Raw genomic sequence first — 24,521 nt, 5'->3', positions numbered from 1 at the left:
TCCCGACTTAAATATTCCTGTGTATTTATTGGTTGCGTAATTAATGTAGCTTTGCAAAATAATAATAACGATAAGAACAACGCTGAACTCTTATACAAATGTATACTTTTTGTTTACATGTAGCCCATTTTATTCACCTCCCCCTTCCTTCTCCCCGATGTTGTATTCCATATATTTATTGGTTGTATTATGATATGTGAAAGGCCATGGAACATATACAGTATATTTTGTCATATTGAATAAATGCTAAAATAATAAATAAATCAAACACCTAAGGCCAATTTTGGAGTGCGGGAGAAAAACGCATATGAGGTGCCTTTTCTTGAGCGCTTTCTCCAAACCCGCACTTCCACTGTTATTTTGCTGTCAATTGTTTTCAAATCTATAAATATGTAACACAAGAACAAATCCCGGTTAGTCTGAGGCACTAGCCACCCAAAGTTCAGTACTTGTGAAGTCATATTGATTTCAGTGGGAGAGTTTAGCACAAACCTCTTGCAATGAAATCGATGGGACTTCACAAGCGCTAAACTTTGGGTGGAACAAGCCACTAGACTGAAGCTCAGAATCCCATTCAATGAGATTTACTTCAAACGCAAGTTGGAAGTAAGCCCCATTGAGGCGGGGGAACCATGTCAAGCAAGGGTTGCAGTGGAAATCGGTCAAACCCTAGTGTTTAACTTCGGATGGGCTATGGGTTGGGCTTTTATGTATCTTATGTCGCCCCTGCTGCGTCCCCAATAAAAGAACTTTGGGTGATGTGTACTCAGTTGCAGGTCTCGTCACAAGCTTTCTTGAGTGAATGCCTCTTTTCTGAACTGTTGAACAATTCTTGACCTGTCCTAGTGTTTGAACAACATAGTTCTGGGTTCTTTAAAAGTCCTCCAAAGGTCTTCGTACGATCGCTTTCTTTCTTTCCCTGATAATTCCTTCCTTCAGCTTAAAATAATTTAATAGTCCAGATTCAGGCAAGACTACCTTTCTAAGTAAGATTGCCCCGTAGAACAGAATTACCGGGCTAGGCTCTCGGCCCCTCCCTTCAGACAACTTTCCATCGACATTAAGTGAAAGTTGTGCAAGAACTGGGCGATTTGTGAAGGCAGTAGGTCTTTCTGAGACGCTGTGTGTATGTGTGATCACTAGAACAAGTACGATTGACTTGAGCAGAGAATGGTAGGATTTAACCCTGGTCTGCGCAAAACTTCAACGTGTGGTTTATAAAGCACGGTATTTGCGAAAGTTTCTCCGGTTTAGGTGTAATATAAGAAAGCTAATAGTCCTCTACTCCTTTTGAAACCTTTTTCTATGCGTTTAAAGATGACTTCTATGCCTATCTATGACTTCTTCTTCGTCGTCCTCTTCTTCATATAGTAGTGCTATTGGATTCAGTAATGTAGGAGTTTGGGGCTATGCATGTACTGGCCTGTGGAGATTTGGGAGGGATAAAACTGTGCATATATATTTCACGTATGTGTGTGTTTCACCAGACACACACCAACTATCTCTCACACAGACACACACACCGGAGGTCATGCCTGAGGTGTTTTCGGAGCTATTTACAGTACAAACGCTTGGGAGAGACCCTCAATGGCTCAATAAACCTTTATAGTATTTCCTTTACACATTTCAAACAATGGAGCCATTTCCTGAACCTGAAAACAAAAGTTTATTTTAATGACAGTGGAAGCTCTTAAGGATAAAACTGGCTTTGCCTCCTAAGATTCCCAGCTTTCCATGGAGTCCCTCTGACTTAAATAGTGCTCTATTTCTGAAGTTTATTGATATTTTATTATTGTAGTTATTATTTAGTGTCCTCTTTGAGAAGATCAAATAATACTGTCACGAAGGCGATGACAATTTATGTTATGGCAATTTTACAGTCCACTTGAAAGTTTCCTTTCCCTCCCCTTTCCAGGATTAACTTGTCATATGATTTGATTTTACGCAAATATCAGTCAAATCACGTTACGGAGATCAAAGCACTGGGGTTTACTCTATTCCATTTTTGTTTGATTCAAGAAGAGCCTTCCTTATTGTCTTGTGTTACCTTTGCAAATAATGTGTGCCTTCCAAGGAGTATCAGCAGCAGCAGCAAAAACAACAACAGCAACAACAACAACAACAAATATTGGAACATTCTCTGAGTATTTAAATGTATATATTTCATGTTGATGTTTGAAAATAATAAGCTACCCTGTGTAAATCTATAGAGTGTTTACTGAGGCACCGAAACAGACTTGGCAGATCTTGATAGCTGTGTACTGAAACCAAAGGTGGTTGTTTTTACATCTGTTTCGTTCTATTTGGTCTTCTCTGCTCACCCCACCCCTAAACCGTGGTGTTCCCTTTCCCTTTATTGGAAGTTTGCCAGGGAATAATTGGGTTTGACAGGTTAGAATTAACAAAATCAGATGTTCTATTGTTTTATCTTAAGGCTGGGGGAGAGAAGCCTTTACGCACATACGTAGTAGGACCAAAACTTTTCCATTATCATAACGCAAACCAGTCGGTTATATATACAGCCATATATATATATATATATATATATATATATATATATATATATATATATATATATATCCTTGTGAATAATTGTGCGTTTATCCAGCGAACAACGTGGGTCTATTTGGGACTCTTCCCTGTCTTTTTAAAAAGTAATTTTTCAGGACTGATTAATATTTGGTTGTTGGGCTTGTCATTGACTTTTGCTATTCAATATCTAACAGCCCCCCTCCTTTTCCTCTTTCCCCTGCTTTTCAGTCCGTTCCTAAAGAAGTCTTGCAAAGCCAAGAAGGAAATGAAACATCGCTTACCTTTCACTGTCATCCGTGTCAACACAGTGGGGACTTTTAAAAGGCCTCCAAACAAGAAAGGGAGGGCGAGGGAAGGGAAGGGGAAAAAATGACAGACCCAAAGTTCCAGTGTGTCTGCGCGCGCGTGTGCTTTAAAAGAGAGGATGAAAAATAATAATAATATTAATAATAATCCAGGACTTTTTGAGCCAAGGCTTTGACTGCCCCTGAGAACATTAGCAGAAATACCCATGGCTTCTAAGTGAATTTAGTAGTTTAAAACTTTTGAAGGTTATTTATGTGGATAGCCCAAAGCAAAAGCCCTGAATGGCTCTCGGTGAGCACGTGATGTCATTAAACTAAGTTTTATGGTTTGGGGGAGCTGACATACCCACAATATATTTACATCATATATAATCTTAACTGTCCACCATCGCAGCTGCTGGAGCTGTTTAATGCTGGGACAGTGGGACAAGGCAGTTAGTGCGGATTACGACGTCTTGGGCTGCTGTTAGGGAAGGCACATCTCCCCAAATGGATCCCTGGCGAGATCAGTAAGTTAATTTCTTTTTCCCGCTTTTTTTTTTGCACTGCTCCTCTCCCCACGCCACCCCCTCCCAGCTTCTAACATGGTATCCAGCTTTCTTGTGGAGGTGCGGGGTGGGAGGAATTCAGTTGCACCTTGGCTACGAAGTTGGGGGAGGGGTGAAAGTGTAGAGCGTAAGGCTTTTTCCTCCAGGGTGATGGAGGTGGTGGTGTGGTGGGGAAGCTTTCTGGAGTGCACGTCGAGAGTGGCGGTTATCAGGAAGCAAGATCAGACCTTTGTTCCCCTTCCTGACTTCCTCGGGGCTTGTGGAAAATTAGATAAGGACCCAAACCTTCTTCTACTTAGTTAGTCAGAGGTTGATTCATTCCCTTCTTCTCCCACCCTCTTTCTACACCTCTCTGAGGAGATCTGATGGGGCGGTGGGAGTCCCCCCCCCTCTGAACAGAAACTTTCGGTCAAGACGTTTGGACTGCCTCTTGCAGCTGGGTTGAGAGATACTTTTGAATGACCCTGAGTACAATACTTGCTTCAAAGGCAGAAGAAAAAATAAGTTTGTGTGGTGGTGGAGGCGGCGGGGGGGGGAGGGCATGCGCGCTGGAGTCGGACTGAGACGTTGGCTGCTCTGTACGCATCGCGGGTGTTGGCAGGTGGAGTGGAAGAAGGTTGAAGCTAGGCCGGAAAGTCTGGCCAGATCTTTGTCCTAGGGATAAATGAAGGGAGGGGAAGGGAGAGAACGTTGGAGCAGACCGTGATAGGAGTGTGTATATGGGTGTCCCATCAGCGTTGCGTAATTCCGTGTATATATTATTTATACGTGTGTGCGTGTGAGTCTCATTAACGTAACTGCCACTACGATTCAATGGACAGTTTTTTCTATCCAGTGAATCTTTTTCCCCCCTGGTGGTGAACTGGATGATCCGGTTGAAATTTGGCCTCTGCCAGAAACTACATCGGTGGCCTTAGGCAAGGCACTAGATCTACCAGTCCACCTGCAGTCTGGGGATAAGAGCAGCGACGTTGGAATAGCAGTGACGTTGAACTCCTTGCACGCTCAAAAAGTGCTGTGCAAGTGCTGTTATAATAACTCGATATATCCTTGCATTGTCCTCAGTTTAACCCCGAAGATGTTCTTTCTCAGTTCCGTTGTTGCATTGATGGAATTCACTTATAATGGCAGGCTGGTGCCTAGGAAAGATTATCGCAATAAAACAGTTAGGTTTCCTCGGAGTGCCACACAGATTTGGGTGCTTCTCCATAATTCCATACTGATAGGCCAAATCTTTCTCGGATGGTGTGGTCCTGCATGGACTTTCTGGGAAGTTTCTGGTTCATTTTTATAGCTACTGGCCTGGCAATCAGTCCCAATTTACCTAGACCAGAGAGAGAGAGAGAATATGCAAGTGAACTGCTCCTGTCTTACCCTTACCAATTTGGTGATGTAGGTCCGGAGCAGATCTTTGTGATCTGCTTCCAAACTAACTGCGTTTAAAACTCAGGTGCAACGGACACATTGCTGTCATGCCCAATGATCAGAGAAACTATCGTTGGGATATCATCCAACTGATCCTTTACACAGTTCCCCATCCTCAGCCCCAACTACCGGTAACAACAGCACCGAAGTTAAAGGCAAAAAGGAGTTACATTGTGGCTTCAAAAAAGTTTCTTTGGCTGGTTGGTATGTGACATTGTGGCCCAGTTATCCAAGCAACTCCACACCAGACAGAAAGCATCCTGTATTTTGTGCCAGTCGCCTCGCTTGGTTTCCAAAGGGTTGGTGTTGGTGACAGTCATCAACAAAAGTTGAACTGGGAAGCTGACTAGGGTGTTCAATGGGATGATAGGAAGGGAAAGGAAAGCAGCATTTTGTTAGCCTCAGAGAAAGCTTGAACACAAGCTACCCAAAAGGACGCCGGCACAATCCACTTAGGCAGTGTAGCGGATAGACAGAACCTCATAAATGTCAACCACTCCGAGGTTCTCAGTAGAACTATTGAAGGACATCACATCCTTCGCCTTCCAACAACATCTTCAGGGCAATGAAGAAAGTCTCTTCTGAACACATGGGAATGAAAAAGGAAAGCACACCCTTTTCTTCATTCCCCTGTACAAACAACGGAACGATGTCCCCTTTTCTCCAGTTAGAAAACTTGCCATTTCTAGAATCTCTCCCTCGCCTTCCCTTTCTATCTTCCATCTTTCTCTAGGAAAGTGGGGAAATCAAATTTCACTCAGGAAGGTCCCCCAATAGGAGGTTGCTGAAGCTGTCCCGAAAAGAGAACAGCTGTCTTTTGTATAGGCCTACACATCCCTCAATAAAGTCTGGGCGGTGTGAAGGGGGATGATCTGAGGGAGAAGATTCTGCTTTCCAAAGGTATGATTGACAGTCCTGTTCTGACGCTGGCTTTCTGGTGACACTTTTCTTAGATGAAAAAGTTCTATGGTGGCTGCGTTTCCTTTCCTCATGGTTCTTCTAACCGAGGGGAGGGCACACTTTGTTTTTTATTAGAACATCGAGATCGACAAAATGCAAAATGTTGGCATGCGGGCGGGGGGGGGGTGCTAGTGTGCCTCCAGGATGCCTCTGAGCACACACTCAATCTAAGACTAAGCATCCAGAAGGTCCATAACTGATCTTACAGTCCTTCGCACACGACTTAATTCTTGTCTTGGTTCCTCCCTCCCAAGCCTTCCGTTTCAGACACCTAATTTAAGGGAGGGGGAGCCTTTTTAACAAAATTGTTGCTATTGTTAAATCATTTGGTGTAATAATAATAATAAAAAACCTTGCCGGTCTACTGCAAACCATCCCGAGAGAGATCCATGCATAGATCCTGATTTACCATCTGCCCAGTCCTGTTCTAAACGATAGATCTTCATCACGAAACATGGAAGATCCTCCCCTTTTCTCAGAGCTGAGTAGGCCATGTCCTTACAATCTGGATAGGCTGACTGAGAGAGATCAGAAAAGAGGAAGTAAGCAGCAGTGCACACACACTCTCACAAACACGCAGGTATAAAAACAAACAAACAAACAAACAAACAAACAAACACTTAATTGAGTTCCCAAAACTTCATATTCTTCCACAGCAGTCTTAAACACTTCTTTAGTCTTCAAAGGCTTTTAATATTCTCCCCCCCCAATATCCTGATTATTATTGGGCCACCCAAAAAAACAAGGTGGCTAATCAATATTTTAGGAGTTTCCCTCATTGAGTTTAACGGGGGTGGGTGGGAATTTGCGAGCTCTAGGATATGTATTTGAAAGTGAGGCCAGTTGAAATGAAGGAGAGGGACTTCTGAGTAAACATGTTTATTGGGGTGTAAAGATGTGTAAAGCCAGTCATTTAAATTATAAAGCGTTGTGGCCTAAACTGATAGTAAACTGACAATAATGTTTGAAGACAAACTCTTCAAACATGGGCCAGACACAAATTCTTTCTCTGTTCCTCCCCCCTCCCCTCCTTCCCCCTCCCCCCCTCACACACATAACGTGACTTTTGCCTTTAATCTGGGTTGTATCTGATAACTTTCTGACACCCCCCCCTAAATTATAGTCTTGGTTCCACTGGATTTGATTTGCATTCATTAGAGCAGGAATGGAAAAACCACACAGCAACACTATCAAGAATTAGGAACCCCGGTTATTGGGACTGGGTTTACAGTACTGGTAACATGGGGTCAAAGGATGGAGTCTATCCAGCCAGACACTCCAAGTCCTCAAGGTGCCTACAATACTCTTTCTTGTTGGAAGATGCTTCCATAAGGTTACCGTTTATGGGTGTTCAGCACATTTCTCTTTGTGTCCACGTACCTTCCACTATACAGGTCTAAAGTTTATTGTATTTTAATGTGGCTTTTCTGTGATCTTGTGTTAGCGCAAGGCAGGTCTGAACATTGAAGCTGCCTTATAGCAGGTCAAATTATTGGCCCATCTAATCCAACTGGCAGCAGTCTTCCACCAGAGGTCTTCTCCATGAGCTGATACCAAATATTTTAAACTGATATAACCAGCAACTGAAGCTGGGCTATTCAGCATGCAGAAATATGCCCTACCACTGAACTATTGTCCCCTTCATTGAAAATGATATTAAAATCCAGACAGGAGCTTCTGGGCGGGAGGACACTTGGGTTCAATTTTTCTTGCATACTGTTTCTTGTATATTGTGCAATCATATAATTTACTTAGACCATGCTAGAACTTTCACTGTCTTATTAAGACTTAAGGATGCCAATACATCAGTGGGCGGATGCACACAGGCCTAAAATAAACACACACTCTGCTCCTACTCAGTATTTAGCTAGTGGAACCAAGACCATCCCTATTGCATACAGCCAAGCTAAACGTTCTGGAAGGCCCATTATAACAGCAGTGACTCCTTCTTGTGAAAGAAAAAACAGGTTGTTCCTCTTTAGAAACCTACCAAAATCCTCTGGCCCTTACCAGTTTGGACCACATTAACCACAGGGAGCACACTCAACATCCTGACCACCCAGCTCTTTTTTTGAAGGGAGAGTGGGGTGATTGACAGGGGTCCCTTTACCTTTCCTTCACCTGGGTGGAATACTGCATCTTATTTGCCGGTAGCAAACGGAGGTTGCAAGCCTCTTAGGGACAAAGCCCACTCCAGAAGCAGCTTCCTTGAGAAAGACCACACACATCTTTAATGAAGGAATTTACATGGAACAGTAGAATGCTATATCTCAAACTATAATTCCTTTGCAAGGAGTCCATTGGGTGTTGGTCTTCTGTGACATGAACCTACGCAGGGAAATTCTGCCTGGTGGTGTTGGGGTGGGGGTGGGGAGGTTGTAAGACAGAGAGAAGGAGAGAGAGAGAGCGGAGGAGGCACACTACTACTACTACTAGTAGTAGTAGTTCGGTACCTTTGCACTCTTTAACACAATAATGTGGAGCATAAGATGGTAGTTCACTGTATAATTAAACGGTTCCCATATGAGGTGAGCCCATTAAAAACAAAATAAAAGGACTTGGCATTCCCTCCAACCATGCACAGCTGAAGCGTTGGACATCTGACTCAGGTCATCGTGCTTTTGCGCAAAGGAGATCCAACCTTGCCCCAGGGCGCTTACGTAGGCGACAGATGAGCTCCTTTAACGTTTGTTGAACTGGGCAATTCAGCTATTCGATATGGTTCTTCTGGGAGTGTCACGAATCCCTCCTTTATCGCTAGACGGAAAAAAGATGGTGGCTGGTGTCCTGCTGACTCGTGTCCAGCTTTATCTGGGGGCGGGGGGGGGGAAGAGATGCTGTTTTGTGGCATCCCACACTTGGACCTGAAACAGGTTTCCCCCATACGTTGTAGTTAAGGATTATGTGGAATGCATGGATGCATACAGGGGGAGATATTTGTTTTTGGCAATTGATAGGAAGCTTGTGCTGCAAAGCGAGTTTCTTTCTTAGACGGGCAGGAGGAGGAGCGGAAATCAAGAGCTACGAGAGGTCAGCCTAAGGTTTAGGTTGGAAACCAGTGGCTTTATCACAGTTTACTTTCCCACGGCTTTGAAACGTGCCTTCATTTGCCAAACCCACGAAGAGAAATGCTGGTCCCACTAAGTAAACAGATACCATCAGCTTGGATTCTAATTCGTGCCCATAGGTCTTCACACAGGGCGTCTGGCATTCACTACTGCCAGAAGAAGTAGTGGTGGCTACTCTCTTCGACAGCTCCGTATAAGAATTCAGTTCACGCTGTGGATTGCACTTAGCCACGATTCATAAACATAGCTGCCAAGTTTTCCCTTTTCTCGCGAGGAAGCCTATCCAGCATAAGGGGAAATCCCTTAAAATAAGGGATAACTTGGCAGCTATGTTCCTAAATGGTACCTCCGCAGAGGCTTATAAGTGTACCTCCCTCGATACCAGGTACTGGAGGACAAACTTTAGGAGACAATCATAGCGCCTCATTTTATGCTTGTGCTGCCCCTCAATTGTTCGGGAAAGGGTATGGTGGGGCTCGATGAGCGTTGGTCTGATCCATTAAAAAAACGGATGGGGAACCTGTGGCTTTCCATACCACAATTCCCATCATCCTCAGTCAGCATAGTGCGTGGTTGGAAATGATGGGAGTTGTAGTCTTACAATGTCTGGAGCGCCACAGGTTCCTTATCTTTGGATATTGTAGTAACCTATTATACAGGGTGAGTCCTTTAAAAGGGGCCCCGCGGAACTCTTTGTACTCTGTACCCACAGGGCCTCTTTTAAAGGACTCGCCCTGTGCATTATTGATTTCAGACAGATAGATAGAGATCCACCACCCACCCACCCACCTGCCTATGGGATTTCTCTATCATATTTATATCATGTTTTTCCTCCAGGAAGCTCAAGGGGGCGTCGATGTTCCTCCCCTACACTTTTACCCTCACAACATCCCTGTGAGGAAGGTTAGGCTGAGAGTCGGTGATTGGCTCAATACCTTCTTTCTTGGTCCTGCGGGAATGAGGGCATTGCCACTAAACAGATAAATATTCATATTTACCTATAAATATTCATATTTACCTATAACCACAGACGTTCTGTTTGGATTTCAATTCATCTACAGTATATATACAGTATTTAAATTATTGATCTCTGATGCAATATACACATGGATCTTCATGGGTCTGCCCCCACCGGGAGGTGGAAGGGAGAGAGAAGTTCAGCGCCCCATCTCAGAGAAGCATTCACAAAGCAGTCTTTCATCTGCAGAATGGGAAATTACTCTGAGGAGTTATGATTACAGGAAGCTTTGAGACCCCCACCCCCATCAATTCTCTCGGCTATTTCTTGGTTTTTGTTTTCTTTCCCCATAATGGATATTTGGGGGTGGCTGATACTTTCAAACTGACCTTTCCACTGCCGAAAGATGGAAAGGTACCGGCAAGATTTGTGTCCTTCTTCTGTGAAATCAAAACTATTTCCAGAATGACAAGGAGCATGCCCGGAGTGGGATCACGTGGTCCTTGCCCTCCACTCAACAAGAGGAAATAACATATAGGCGATGATATATATGTGTGAAAGCCAAACAGAAGAAAACATGTTGTGACTGACAGAGGCGATGTGACATTCACACGTCTGCCACATTCCTATTCCCCACCCCACCCCCAACACCATCATCTCGAGTAATTCTGTCAAACTTCATTAGTCGGAGCTTGATATTTTATTTTATTTTTATTTTATTTTACTTAGAAATTGTGTATCCGTGTGGATTTTTTTTAAAGAATAGAAATATGACTATAGTCTATGTTCTGCCACAGGTAGAGAGGATAGATCACACATGCTTTATTATTAATCCTGGGAGCTCTCACTTGGAAATCTTTGTAACTCATGGGTACTTTCTTTAAAATTATTTCCGAATAACTGGGAATAAAAATTGAACGTCATAGTAAACGAGCTCGGTTTTTTATTTTAAAAAATCACACGAGTTTGTGATGTATATATATAAAAAATTTAAATTAAAGTTGGAGTTTTCTGGGAGGAGGCAGGTGCTGTTGTCGAAACAACAGCAGTTTCCTACATTGTAGTGAACTAGACGCTGCTTTTTAACGGGGAGAGGAACTATTTCTCTACCTGTCTGCTATGAGTCTCAGCCAGGACTTCTTCTTATTTGATTAAAAAAGAAAGAAAGGTGACGGAATGGAAGAGTGCTGTTGATTTGTTTAGATACCTATCCCTCCCTATCTCACTGCCTCAACCCGACTAACAGTCTGTCACAGAGCAGACGGCAAGCAGGGGGCTGGCGTTCCCTTGCAAGTTTAATTGCAAAAGATTTTTTTTTAAAAAAAACAAAACCCATCAATGTTTGAATAGCTGAGCAGAGCTGGCCAGCGAGGGATCATCGGACTGTGTCCACTTTGTAAGACCTGAGAGTTCTTGCTAGAGGTTTATCCTTGAGTATTCCAATAAGGAAGTGAGAGGGGCGCTCAGCGCTTGGCCAAAAACATCAGAAAGTCCTTTCAGAGCGCAGGTTATATTAAAAGCCCTTGGGGGTGGGTGGGTGGACGGGAAGAGTAAGAAGATAAAGAAATTGACCAGGTGCAGGGTTTATTTGGCGAGCTTTTGGAGAGGAGGATCCTAGAGGGTTGAAACCTCATGTTTTAGCATCTGGGACATCCTTCTTCCATTCCCTTGACGCCCACCATACATGCGTTCAAGTTTGTAAACATGGGAATAATAACAATTCTCGAGGTTGAAAGGGTAGGGAATGTCCAGCACATACCAATAGTACCCACATTTACTGTATATGAACACATGCAGCAGCTGGCCGTCAGACAATGCCATCCAATGCGTGTCTTCTCAAAAAGTCAACCCCGTTGAGTTCAGAGGGTCTTACTCCTGGGTTATTGTGTGCCTAGGACTCCAGCCAAAGTATATTTGCTTTTAAGGCGCTGCAAACACACCGACGGCACACCCCGTGCAAATATTTGCTGGGAGCAAAGTTTTAGATCAATCGCGATTGCCTAAAGGACCCCAAAAGGGTTATTTCCCCCCCCCACCTCGTGAAAGAAGTACTTAGATGAATTCTATTGCCTTCATATCCTAATCAAGAAAGGCAACTTTCATGTAGTTCTTTCGTTTGGACAATTCTTCACAACACACAAACACACCGTGTATTTCCATTTCCTCTTCTATCCCGTCAAGTCTTTGGTTTCCATTTGAGGGTATTGTGAATGGAGTTCTACTTGTATATCTCCCGTGGGAGCCTTATAAATTAGAACACTTTAAAACGGCTAACAGCAAAGAACAAGAAACCCATTGAGAATATTAATTAATTTGTAGGAGAGTGTTTAGGAATATATATATATATATTCTCCTTGAGAATAGTGTGATACGTTTAGCAATTCAGTAGAGACGTGGGGGATGGGGCATTTTCGTCTTTGGGAAAGTATTCCTGATACCAGGCTTCTGCTGGTATTCACTCGTTTCGCTCAGCCCAGCTCTTTAATGTGATGTGTGTGTGCTTGCTGCGTGCGGTGTGGGGGTTGTTGAATATATTATTATTTGTTGTTTGTCACTCTCATTCATATATATATGGAAAGTGAGAAAGCGTCTATCTTGCGTCTATGCAAATTGCATTGATTGACTGATTTGTTGCATGTATTGATTTATGATCTGGTTCTGAAAGAGCTTCTCTATCAAATGGCGTTTCCATTCGGTCAAGAGTTGAAATCCCAGTTATCGATTTTGTGTGCGGTTGTGGTTTGCTTGACTTGCAATTTCTGTCTTTTCTGCCAGTTACCCATATTAGCCCTGCACCATATAACACCCCCCAATGGTGGTAAATGCCCTTTTGTCGCTGTCGCTGGTGGTGTTATGTGGATGGGTTCATTCTAGTTTTAGAGAGGGATAACCCTTCGAAGGAAAAGGAAACGAACAACCTAATGCTTAAGGAAAACTCAATAGCACAAACAAAAGACTAGAAATTTGTGTACGGTTGATTAGGATAGTTAATAAGCTATTTGTCCATCCATCCATATGCCTATCTAAAATGCCTGCTTGAGGTTTTTTATTTTATTTTATTGGAGTCTAGAAAATTGGAAACAGTAATTTGCAGTAGCCAAACTTCCGATATCCAGTTCATTACATCTTCTGCAATGTCTGTCTACATTTAGCCATCTAATAACATTAATATTAATATTATATTAATATTGTATAATGTAATACGCAAATAGAGGAGAGGGAGAGAGAGATGTGTGGATAACACTTAGACCTCACACACATACAGAAATAGATTCAGACAACTACCAATAGGTCTCTAGGTGATATTTCCTGAGAAGCACAGATTTTCCCCCATTCATGATTCAAATATGCAAGTACAACATGGAGGAAGGGGGGAGGGGAAGCGAATCACTACTGTTGACCTTTCTATTTATTTTCTGAACAAGGCAGGATTAGAGTTTGCTTGAGTCTGGAACATAAACAGTTGCAGTAACATGAACTGTAATGTAATCTATAAGCATTTGCAGGAGATTTGCGAAGCCTCTCCAGCTGCATGCCTGTGGTAAAAGCACTCCTCTTGCTGTCTCCGTCTTTTCAAGGCAGGAAACTCCCCCCCCCCCACTTTCTCTGTAGGCTTCTTCATTGCAAGAGGCAGGGTTAAAAAGAGGCGGGGGCGGGGGGAGAAAGATCAAGTAGAAGACCCCTTATTTCGAAAGCTCTGCCCCCCCTTAAACCCATGCAATTGTAGTGGTCTCTCTTCCACCCCATTGCCTCACCAGGTGGCCTATAATAATATATATACAACCCCCACCCCATCCTCTCAAATAAAAGCAATGTGTAAGCTAGACTTTTATTGCAGGACCCTTTTCCACTCAGGAAAAGGAGTGGGTCATAAACGCAGGTAGGTGTCCGGTTTGATCTGTCTAATCGCAGGAAGTGGGGGCTGGAGAGATGGGTGACTTCGAGGTTGTAAATCCCACCAATCTGCCAGCTCCCTTTGCTTTCCCTTCCTTTCTCAGAGGTGCTTGTGAAAAGATGAAACAAGCAACCAGGAATGGGGGGACGGGGGATGGACGGACGGCGGCAAAGGGATGGGTGGGGTACAATAAACCCCCTCTTAGCTCTGGTGCAGGGGAATGATGATCTACCCAACGGAACGGAACACCTTCTTCCTCTTTACAGCCACTCTTTAAACAAACACTTGTGTCTCCTGCCTGGGATCTCAAGATAAGTTATTTGTAGTTTTGACTTCTCTTAAGGCGACGCATAATAAGGTTTAAGACCCTCGGTAGTTAAGATGGATGCGCTAAGGAGCTCTGCAGGCATTCCGGGTCTCCCTTGAATGGGAACTTTATTTGCACTAAATACGGCACATAAAGCGGAGAGACAGTGAGCAGAGCCTTTAAAACAAGTGGTCAGGCGAGAGAGAGAGAGAGAGAGAGAGAGAGAGAGAGAGAGAGAGAGAGAGAGAGAGAGAGAGAGATCTCCAACCACAAGGCATCGCTTGAAAATGTCCCTTTCCCTGGACTGAGATGGAAGATATAACCTATTGCGATTATTCACAAGGAAAGGCTTCCCCCCTCCCCTTTCCCTTTCTCAGTGGGAGCGAAGATGTTCCCAACCCTGGAGGGGAAGAGAGAGCCGGTGCGGGGGGGGGGGTGAGGACAGGCAAATAGCAAAACGACGTTAGAGTTGAGACCTCACGAGGTTCGCTGCCATCAAAACCTCTCTCTCTCTCTCTCTCTCTCTCTCTCTCTCTCTCTCTCTCTCTCTCTCACACACACACACACACACACACACACACACACACACACACGGGGGGGGGGGCGCGCAGGCTTCAGCCTTCGTGTGTAACATCAAACTACCCGCCTCGCGATGCTGAGAGCCAAACCTCCATGGACATAGGCTCAGAGAAAGAGCGTAGGCTGTTGATGAGGGTATATTAGCTCACCTGATTAGAACGCTGTAAGTGAAGAAAACAAAGAGATGAAAGGAATCCCCTTTACTCAGGACTACTGATTTATGGGAGTGGGTGGGTAGACTGCTGTGTGCGGAAGGAATCACTCCCTTTCTATGAACGTTCACTACTTTCTAATTAGTCTATTATCTATCTATCTATCTATCTATCTATCTATTAAACAAGCTAAGTGACCCGACAACAACAGCAAAATTACTTTTTCTTTTCTTTTCTTTTTTTACGGAAAAATACAATTTCCATATGTTTTGAGGAGTGCTACTCTTAACAGCTTTTGAACAAAAGGCACTTATTTCCTTCCTTAAAATGCCATCGCCTCAGTAACAGAAGGGTATGACTTGAGCCCCAACAGGTATTTTTACACTCTCGTTTACAGGAAATAAAAACAGCCCTGTTTCCTGCTGCTGCTACTGCTGCTGTTATTCACACTTAAAAGACCATCGCTTGTAAATATCGCTGGTAAATATATGGAACACTAGGAAACTTGACATCTGGGTTCGTCAATTTCGTATGTCGGCGGCCTGTCGAAACGAATTCCTCCCAATGATGCTCTAGAGAAACTGGAAAGGGTGGAGGATCCTAGGCCTTCTATAGGGGTCATCTATAGGCGGAGAAGCTATGTGTGAACAGTGCTGTATCAGGCTCCCCTGACATACTGCAGAGAACGCATATATGTATTCTGTTTGTTTGTTTTTAATGGGGGAGACGCACTAAAGTGGACTGTTCTACGGAGTAGCAGCTGTCATTGTGTTCTGTTATCCTTCTACGCCGCTTATTACTATTATTACTGTTTTCTCACTCATCATTGCGGCATCTTGGTATTCCGGATCCCAGGATTTCGGATTCCCACTAAAGTTGGGGTTTGCCATTGCTATTTGGAGAAGCCCATATTCATGGCATTTGGTGATCATGATGAGAATATGAAGATGCTTAGTGTTTCTCCTTCTCCCCCACCCAAATAAGGCAACTGTTTCTTTTTTCTTAATCAAGTCTGCACTGATGCACCAGAGGCCTGGTGGTGTATATCATTCCTGAGATTTCTCTTGTCTGACGCCACAGCTCCTTTAGCTTCTGTAGGCTTGACTAATGACAGCTGAAATTGACAAAGCCTGCAGAATTATAATCGCCAGCCTCAGCTGGGAGATAGTTATAGACCCTCCTACATTTATTTAACAACAAAACATTACCTCACTCCCTCCCCCCCCCAACACCAGCCTAAGTTTCTCTTAAGTTCCACCGCCTGCACTGTACTTACAGTTTACAGCCTTCTCTGAATTGCGGGAACTAATAAACGTTTTATTAAAAGGTTTTGATGGATTCACCTTTGGGATTAACTAAGATAATAGTTTATTGCACTGTGAAAGATTAAACTGAGAGTACCCTGGTGGGGAGAAAATAAACATTACAAATAACAAAGCTCCTCTTTAAGCATAATGCACCATTGTTCCCAGACTCAAAATATAACTCACATGAATTTTTTTTAAAGGAATTCAAATAGCGTTTGATATTAAAAGGTAATTAGAATATTCTTCCTAGGCAGTCACAAATATCTGTTTATGTATTTCACATCTTTCCTTGGTGGCTTTTTGGGGTGGGTAGGTGGCGGTGGGTTTGCAGTGTCTGATCGATCAGAAGATCAAATTAAGCCGGAATGGTCATGGATGGGCGTCTTGTACATAGAAAGGGGAAGGTTAATGGACTAAAAGGATCCCAGAGTGATCATTCTGTAAATGGGCTCGATGTCTCCCTTGTAAAGCAGGTTCTCCCACACATCCAGTCCTCCAAATTATTTGCACTTCCATAGAGCTCAGTAGAACCTACCTCCCCTGCAATTAGGTGGACGAGAGTCGCCTGGATCGCCTTAAAACACACATGCACACATTTTAATGTAGGGTCCCGTCTCTCCACTCCTTGCTGTCTGTACTTTCAGAAATAATTAAATGGAACATACCCAATGCATTCTAACGAGAGAGGGAGGGAGGGAGGGAGGGAGGGAGGGAGGGAGGGAGGGAGGGAGGGAGGGAGGGAGAGAGAGAGAGAGAGAGAGAGAGAGAGAGAGAGAGAGAGAGAGAGAGAGAGAGAGAGAGAGATTCATTTACGCACACCCATGTTCAAATATCTGGAGCCCTATGTTGCTGCTTTTTTTTTGTGGAAGTACCAAACAATATTTATTTTCAGTGTGCATGTAAAGTATATGCAATATATTAAAATCTATAGCCCTTTTCAGTATCTACAGACGCACCACAGTTTAGCTACGTGTATGTATATATGAATCTATCCCAGAACGTGCCCCGTGGTACTCGTGTGTACATTCACACGCCTGTGAATATATAAACTGGAAAACGCAGGCATAAAATCATAGAAAACAGTCGTGTTGCCAAGTATTTCTTTGAATAAGATAAGGGCCTACTTTCGCGAGGAAAATGGCATTCATTAAAGAAGCAGGGCAAAAACGCTTTTAGTAAGGGGGTAGGTATCCAATCCATCACAACCTTGGGAGCAAAATCTGGCAGGTCTCCCGCAATTAGGCTGTGCACACCTACACACGTTTCCCGAAGACCATTGAGGTGTAATGTTTTCTCTGACCTTTACTTGGGGGGAAAGTGAACAGTGCCAATTGCCCTCTATCCCTGCATCATATCCCGCGGCACCATATCCTATTGCTCCGTGCTTAAGGATATCAATTGCCACGCAGTTCCCAAGCATTTCTACATCTTTCTAATCAGAAGGATCTACGGGGAGACTCTGCTACACCTTCCTGTTCGTGGACAGCATCACACTTCCACGTGGAAGTGCCCCCCCCCCAGTGACACGGAGCATTTATGCTCTTTGTGGATAAAAAGTTTGTAGTATGAATGTTACATCACTGTAAGAGTTCATAGATCGATATAACCAATAAAATGCAGTCATTAAAGAGAAATCCTATAGCATCAAAAAATTGTCACCTAAAAGACACTGCAGACATTGAATTCGAGGTTATGTTAGAAACTGGTGAGCTGGGGGATTTCCATTTTATTTTCACACACACACACACACACACACATATTCCTGCTTTTATTCTGTCACGGAACCTAAGGGGTCATGGCATACATGTGGTTTCCAGGTGGTCACCCATCCAAGCGCTGATCGTATCCAGGCTTGCCTTAGCAAGCTGGTGGATCTTGAAACCAGTTACTGTCCATCCAGAGACAGACAGTTGCTTTCTGTGAGAGCTGCTTCACATGAAGGTCCTGGAGAGTCTGCACATGGGTGTTCACACTGGGCAACTGGAACATCATGAGACGATTTACATACATCAGCTGAGACGAAGGACCACAGACAGAAATTTCATATCCCCTGCCATTGTCTTAAAAAAAAAGACACATAGTTTCCAAAAAAAGTCAGTTCAGACGTGCAGTACAGTTCTTCGCAGGGAGAGGCAGGGAACGAAGCACATGTCTGCATGAATCAGCTTCCTGACTTCTCCAGCCACATAAAGAAGGAACCTCAATTTTCATTTCTCAGTATCTATTAAAAATGTAGCAAAACACTACTTTATAGCGCAAACCTATGCATGTCTACTCACAAGTATGCCCCGCTCTGTTCAGTGGGTCTTACTCCCGGGTAAGTGGGTGTGGGATTGCGGTGTGACCCTTTCTGCTACTACGAAATTGTGCTGGGTGCCACCAACCCAGCAACCCCAGTGGTTGTTTTTTTTGTGTTTTTTTTTAATGTAGCAAATGTTCTGCTTTTTTAAAAGCCACCTCCCTTGCTGAGCCAGTCTTAGGTTCTGTAAAGCGTAGTTGTCCGCGCCTCCCCCCACCAATTAATATTATAACTGAGCCAAGGAAGGAATTATAAATCTGGGGTGTGCTAATTCTTTAAAGAAAGCTATTGCCAGTGTCGTAAACAGCAGCAGCAGCCTAATTTGTGTACGTGTTTACGCAGCGCATAATAAATGTCAGCTCCCCCCCCCCCGTGAATTTTCTCATGGACATCTAAGGAGTTTTCCTTCTCTTTTCCTGATTTCCCCTTTTCTCTTCTTTTAAGTCTCCTGCTTTCCTTATAAGCTACTCTGCGTGTCCTGCAACAGGGTGATAAGATACGCATCAGCGGTATTTATAGGGCTCGAATGAGGGGGGTTCTCTGTGTTTCTGTAATTGGACGATTTTGAAATCCTTATCTCGGTTCTCAAAAGACAAAACCCTCACAGGTTTTCAGTCTTCAATGATTAGGGGATCGGCCCCTCCCCCAGAACCGGCAAACTATGGAACTCAGCATTCGGAGTCAAAGTAAATACTATATATTTTGAACTGTATAAAACCAACAGCCAGGTAGTTCCTAAAGGAGGTTTGGGCGCAATCCTATACTATTTTACCTGAGAGCCAGTCCCATTGAACTCAATGGGACTTACTTCTGAGTAAGCAGGTATGAGCTTGCTTTGCTTAATGACCGACCTTCATGCAAACGATTCACAGCAAATTATACAATACAAAGAAATTTAAACAATTGCCTCTCCCCATCCTACTCCGCCCCAGTGCTAAAACCAACTTTAACATTTTAATACGTGTGGATTAATTGTTCAACCTTTTCTTTAAAATCTATATGTAGTCCTAAGGGATTTGGTACCATGTTTATTTTAAAAAATCGCTCACCAAGCTTAGCTGCATACACTCTGTTGTTAGCTATAGGTATGTCTATTATTATTATTATTATTATTATTATTATTATTATTATTATTATTAACAAAACACCCCAGTAAAGCAAACATGATTCCTACCCAGCTGAAAATTATTGTTTGGACTCTGGAGTAGAGCTAGTCTTGAAGAGTTCATGAACTGAGGCTCTTCGGATAGCCCCCCCCCCAAAAAAAAGAATAAATAAATAAATGGATTTGCAATATAGATTCGAATCTGGCTTCAGCTGAAAGGGTGAAACAGGCGGGCTAGCGGGGAGGGAGGGAGGAGAAGGCGGGCGGGGCGATGCTTTCGCCCAAATCAGATTTTGTTATTGTTTTGAGTGGGTGAAAGGGGTGGGATGGGGTGGGGGTGGGGGTGTAAGGAAAGGGAAAAGAAAAACCAACAATTTCTCCAGCATAAAAATGAAACATCATATTCGTTTGCCTTTGGGCTTCATTTTTTCCCTTCTACATTATAACTAGTTATTGAACTCGCTAGAAGATCTAAAGGCCATTTGCGAGGAGACAAATTTCAATGGAGGTTCCCCATCAATAACTCCTTGGCAGTGACCTATTGGATCAAGTCAAACAGTTGAGGTGAAATTCAGGTCACGCCGTCTAAGCAATATTAAAATGCGTCCACTTTTTAAAAAGCCACTTTCAACGAGATTTGAAGAAAATTGAATTCCTGGGAGAGGGAGGGAGGGATAAATGGGGGGTTGGGTGGGGGTTGGGGTGCTTGCGGAAGAGGGAAGGAGAAGATGGTTTGCATATATGTGCTTTTTCGAACAAACAGGAAGAGTTCGTTTTTAAGGGTTTTAAACGGAGGAATAAATATTTATAGGCTTTTGCTTTTGGGAGAACCTACAAGGGGTAATGTGGTTGTGGGTATTTTTATTATTATTATTTTCTACTTCTGGTGACATGCTTTGGTTATTCAAATCGGTTTGCACCAACTCATTACTTTTAGTGACAACAGATTTAAAGAATAATCAATTAAACATTTGCATATTTCTTTGCATAAATTAGACCTGTCTCTTTTCATTGTGGGGAACAAGGGGGGGGGAGAACACCCAGTGATTTTGTGGCACTTAATGCTTTTGTTTTTAACTTTTGTTTTCAAATGAAAGTGTAATTATTATTTTTTGTGTTTCATGGTATCATAGAAAGACCAACTTTATAAAGATATACCCCCGCCTCCACCAGAAAAAAAGCTGTATTTTCACTCCCTTCCACAAATGCACACTTTTAAAATCCACTCTTTGAACTTCTTGGAGGATGGTGATAGTTTCTAGAAGAGGGTACAATACAGGCACTGAAGTTAGGAGCGAACCCAATTTCAAATTGCGGGGGGGGGATGGGCGATGCAGAAAATGCATTCTTGGATCTGAATATTTAGTCAGAGGGGATTTTCATTCATTCATTCATTCATTCAAGATGAACCTTCCTTCTCAGCACTGCATTTTAATACTATATATTTAAAAGCCTTATAATAAACTGAATCTAAAACATTGGCGAGGGGGGCTGTCCTCTCTACATGGCCCCAGTGAAGTTTAGTTGGACTGCAGCCGATTTTTTATGAACTGACCATTTTGTATGTCTCTCCATTTTTTTAAGGGGGAGGTAGTTATGCGTGTGACCTTAGCTAGGATGTGGCTTTCGTGACAAGGGGCTTCGTATTATTATTAGTATTATTATGATTACTAAACAATGAAATAGCAAAATCTCAGTGGCTAGGCACTCCCCCCTCCCATGCACAGATTGCAAATGGCTAGAGGTGTAGGTTACCAAGCGGTCAGTATGGTAATGGCTCGCACAATGAATCCGCGGGGACAATGAACACTTATTTTTCTTCCGTACTGTCAAGTAGGCGCTTTGTACTCAGAAATGGTCCTGAAAATGGTAACCAGATAGACACACCAGCTTTGCAACCCGCTTCTTGGCTAGGCTGGGAATTAAGGGCCAGGACTTATTTAATCGAGGTGTTGTTGTATTTCCCTGATGATGACGACGACGACGATGATGATGATAGTAATAATAATCCGGTTTTGCCGACATTGTTCTGCGGGTGGGAGAAACGGAGGCCAATGGGAGAGAAGTGGGAGGGGTACTGGAGAGACAAAAGAGGTTTGTGCCCCACTAATTCCCCCCCCCTCCACACTTTCTTGGAGCCTTCTTTGATAGAGACAATAAAAGGGAACTCTTCCAAACACTTAAGAGGGGAATACATGCCCCCTCTAAAAATAGCTTTAAGAAAAATATAAACTTAAGAAACTAATGCCTATTTTAACAAGGAAAGCAGAAGGCCAGTTAAAATAAACTACAGGAATGAAGTGAAATAAAGAAAGAAAGAGCAATCAAGTCCACTGGGGAAAATAATATATATATATATATATATATATATATATATATATATATATATATATATATATATATATTTTCCCCAGTGGACTTGATTGCTCTTTCTTTCTTTATTTCACTTATATATATATTATATATATATATTATATATATTTATATATATATTATATATTATATATATATAATGATTCAAGATGCAATCCTGTCTATACTTCCTGTGTACTTTTTTTTTTTTAAAAAAAACTTTCACATAAACATATAGAACAGGGGTCAGCAAACTTTTTCAGCAAGGGGCCGGTCCACTGTCCCTCAGACCTTGTGGGGGGCCAGACTATATTTTGGGAAAAAAATATGAACGAATTCCTATGCCCCACAAATAACCCAGAGATGCATTTTAAATAAAAGGACACATTCTACTCATGTAAAAACACCAGGCAGCCCCCACAAAAAAACCAGAGATGCATTTTAAATAAAAGGACACATTCTACTCATGTAAAAACATGCTGATTCCCGGACCGTCCGCGGGCCAGATTTAGAGGGCGATTGGGCCGCATCCGGCCCCCGGGCCTTCATTTGGGGACCCCTGATATAGAACCTTATTTTCACATTTTGCTTCTGGATCCTGTGTATACATTTACTGGGGTAAGCGTCACTGAGTTCAAAGAGACTTACTCCTGAGTAACTGTGCATACAGCCTGGCTCTCTGCACACTTACTCGATTTGCAGTGTGATTTGAAAGGAAGGAAGCTCTGTTGTTATGAAAATTACTCAACTTCTAATGGATTATGTTCAGGAATGGTAAAGTTGCCCTTTCATTCATGCGCATCTACACAAATAATTAAAAGTGCAAATATCGAAGGGTAGGTTTAGGTGCAGATTATTAGGATGACCCAGGAAAAGAAAAGAAAAAAACCACCCACCAGGAATGTTGAACTACATAAGAAGCTGGTGGTTCCAAGTTTCTAGCACGTTCTTACTGTAGGCCGCCTACTCAGGAGTCCCTTTTGACTTCACTGGAAAGTAAGAGCCACGGAGTTTATAGGGATTTACTTCCTACCGGTAGTAAGTGTGTTTAAGACTGCACCCTCAACTTGTAGATCTTCCTTTTCTCCCTCCCTCCCTCCCTCTCGTATAATTTGAATTATGCTGAAATTAATTAATAATGGGTCCAATCCCTCCAATGTCCAGCATTTTAAAATCCCACCGAATTCAACTGCAGAGAGCTAAGTAGATGCTTAAGAGAGACAATGAGACTACTGAGAGAGTGTATGCAAGGTCTTTTAATCAATCAGTAAAAGGCTGTATAAATACTAACCACTGCTGCTGCTGCTGCTGCTACTGCTACTACTACTACTATTACCAGTAGTAGTAACAGCAGCAGAGCAACACAAGGGGAGCTCATGTTAATGAAATCACGGTTATACATCTCATGGAATGAGGAAATAGTAGCTATGGCAAACACGATCTCTCTCTCTCTCTCTCTCTCTCTCTCTCTCTCTCTCTCTCTCTCTCTCTCTCTCTCTCCCTCCCTCCCTCTCCCTCTCTCTCTCTCTCTCTCTCTCTCTCTCTCTCTCTCTCTCTCTCTCTCACACACACACACAGTATCATAAAAACTCTGAGAACCCGCCCAGAGTTCAGTAGTAGTAATAGTAGTTGCAGCAGCCAGCAGTACAATCACTCTGCCACTGGAAACAACTAGACACGTGCCAACATTTTTTCTGGACTGTTCACAATGATTTTTAAGGAAAAACAGCAAAAGGAAATAAAATTGCCTCAGCTATCCACGTGCTTTGGCCAGTATTATTCCTATTAAGTATGCATGTCAGTTAAGACTACCAAAATAAAATAAAATAAGAATGGCAGAGTTCCCCTTTTTATGCAGAATGAGTTGAACGGGCAGAGTTAAATGTAAGCGATCACATTTGCCTGGGGGGGGGAGGCCAAAATAATACCTCTGACATTCATTTCTCTATTCTTAGGCTGAACCGCCCTCTTCCTCCTCTTCAGGAATCAACCAGTCCATAAGCAAACAGGTTGACAGATGGATTGAAAGCTACCCATGTACGGTCCTTATACAGAGATTGGGGGGGGGCACCAGAAAAAAGCAGCAAGGAGGGACTTGCCCGCTTACTTAGTGAATGCATTGATATAATAATAATAATAATAATAATAATAATAATAATAATAATAATAATCCAATAGGAATCATAAATGTTAATAGCTATCAAAAAAAGTGGAAGGTTGTCTTCCATAGCTCGGTTCCCAAAGTTGTGAAAGCATGGATCCCATCTTGATAAAAAAAAGCAAGGGATCATCTCAGAAATATGCATGCTCTACCTGGAAAGGGCTTGGCTTGTTAAACGACTTTTTAGGAAGTCTTGACAGCTGCTCTCTTTTCCCTCACGTCACATCCATGAAAAACAAAACAATCCCCAAAACAAAACAAAAAGACATTCAGGAACACATCAGTGGGGGAGGGGAATACGCTTCCCACCTTCCCCCAGTACCACAAAGGCCACATTTACCAGTCGTTCATATGCACCCTGTAGAATCGAAGCTGTGTGTGCGCCTCAATCACAAATTCATCTCTAGGGGAGTATATGGACGATGCAGAGCCTTGTCCGGCTTCCTTTGATTTCCCCTTAACTGCTAGAGTTATAATTAAGCTCTCAGCTATCCAGGGGAGTGTGTGTTTGAGTTCCTTTAAAATACACATGCATTCTGAGGAAGGGCAAACAGATTCAAAGTGTGTG

The 24,521-nt window shown here is 42.8% G+C and overlaps 3 protein-coding genes across 10 annotated transcripts in view; all 3 read left to right on the top strand.

Moving 5' to 3' along the window:
* The window catches only part of HOXC8 (homeobox C8), a 159,851-nt gene that overhangs the window by 33,860 nt on the left and 101,470 nt on the right, over positions 1-24,521 (top strand). The window lies entirely within an intron of this gene.
* The window catches only part of HOXC5 (homeobox C5), a 75,184-nt gene that overhangs the window by 2,647 nt on the left and 48,016 nt on the right, over positions 1-24,521 (top strand). The window lies entirely within an intron of this gene.
* Positions 1-24,521, top strand: part of HOXC4 (homeobox C4) — an 80,161-nt gene that overhangs the window by 51,348 nt on the left and 4,292 nt on the right. The gene's annotated exons all lie outside the window — the stretch shown is intronic.

This window comes from Zootoca vivipara, chromosome 2 (genome assembly GCF_965207765.1).
Source record: "Zootoca vivipara chromosome 2, rZooViv2.hap1.1, whole genome shotgun sequence".
NCBI classification, from domain to species: domain Eukaryota; kingdom Metazoa; phylum Chordata; class Lepidosauria; order Squamata; family Lacertidae; genus Zootoca; species Zootoca vivipara.
The sequence above is the reverse complement of the archived record's forward strand: the minus strand, read 5'-3'. Positions and strand labels throughout refer to the sequence as shown.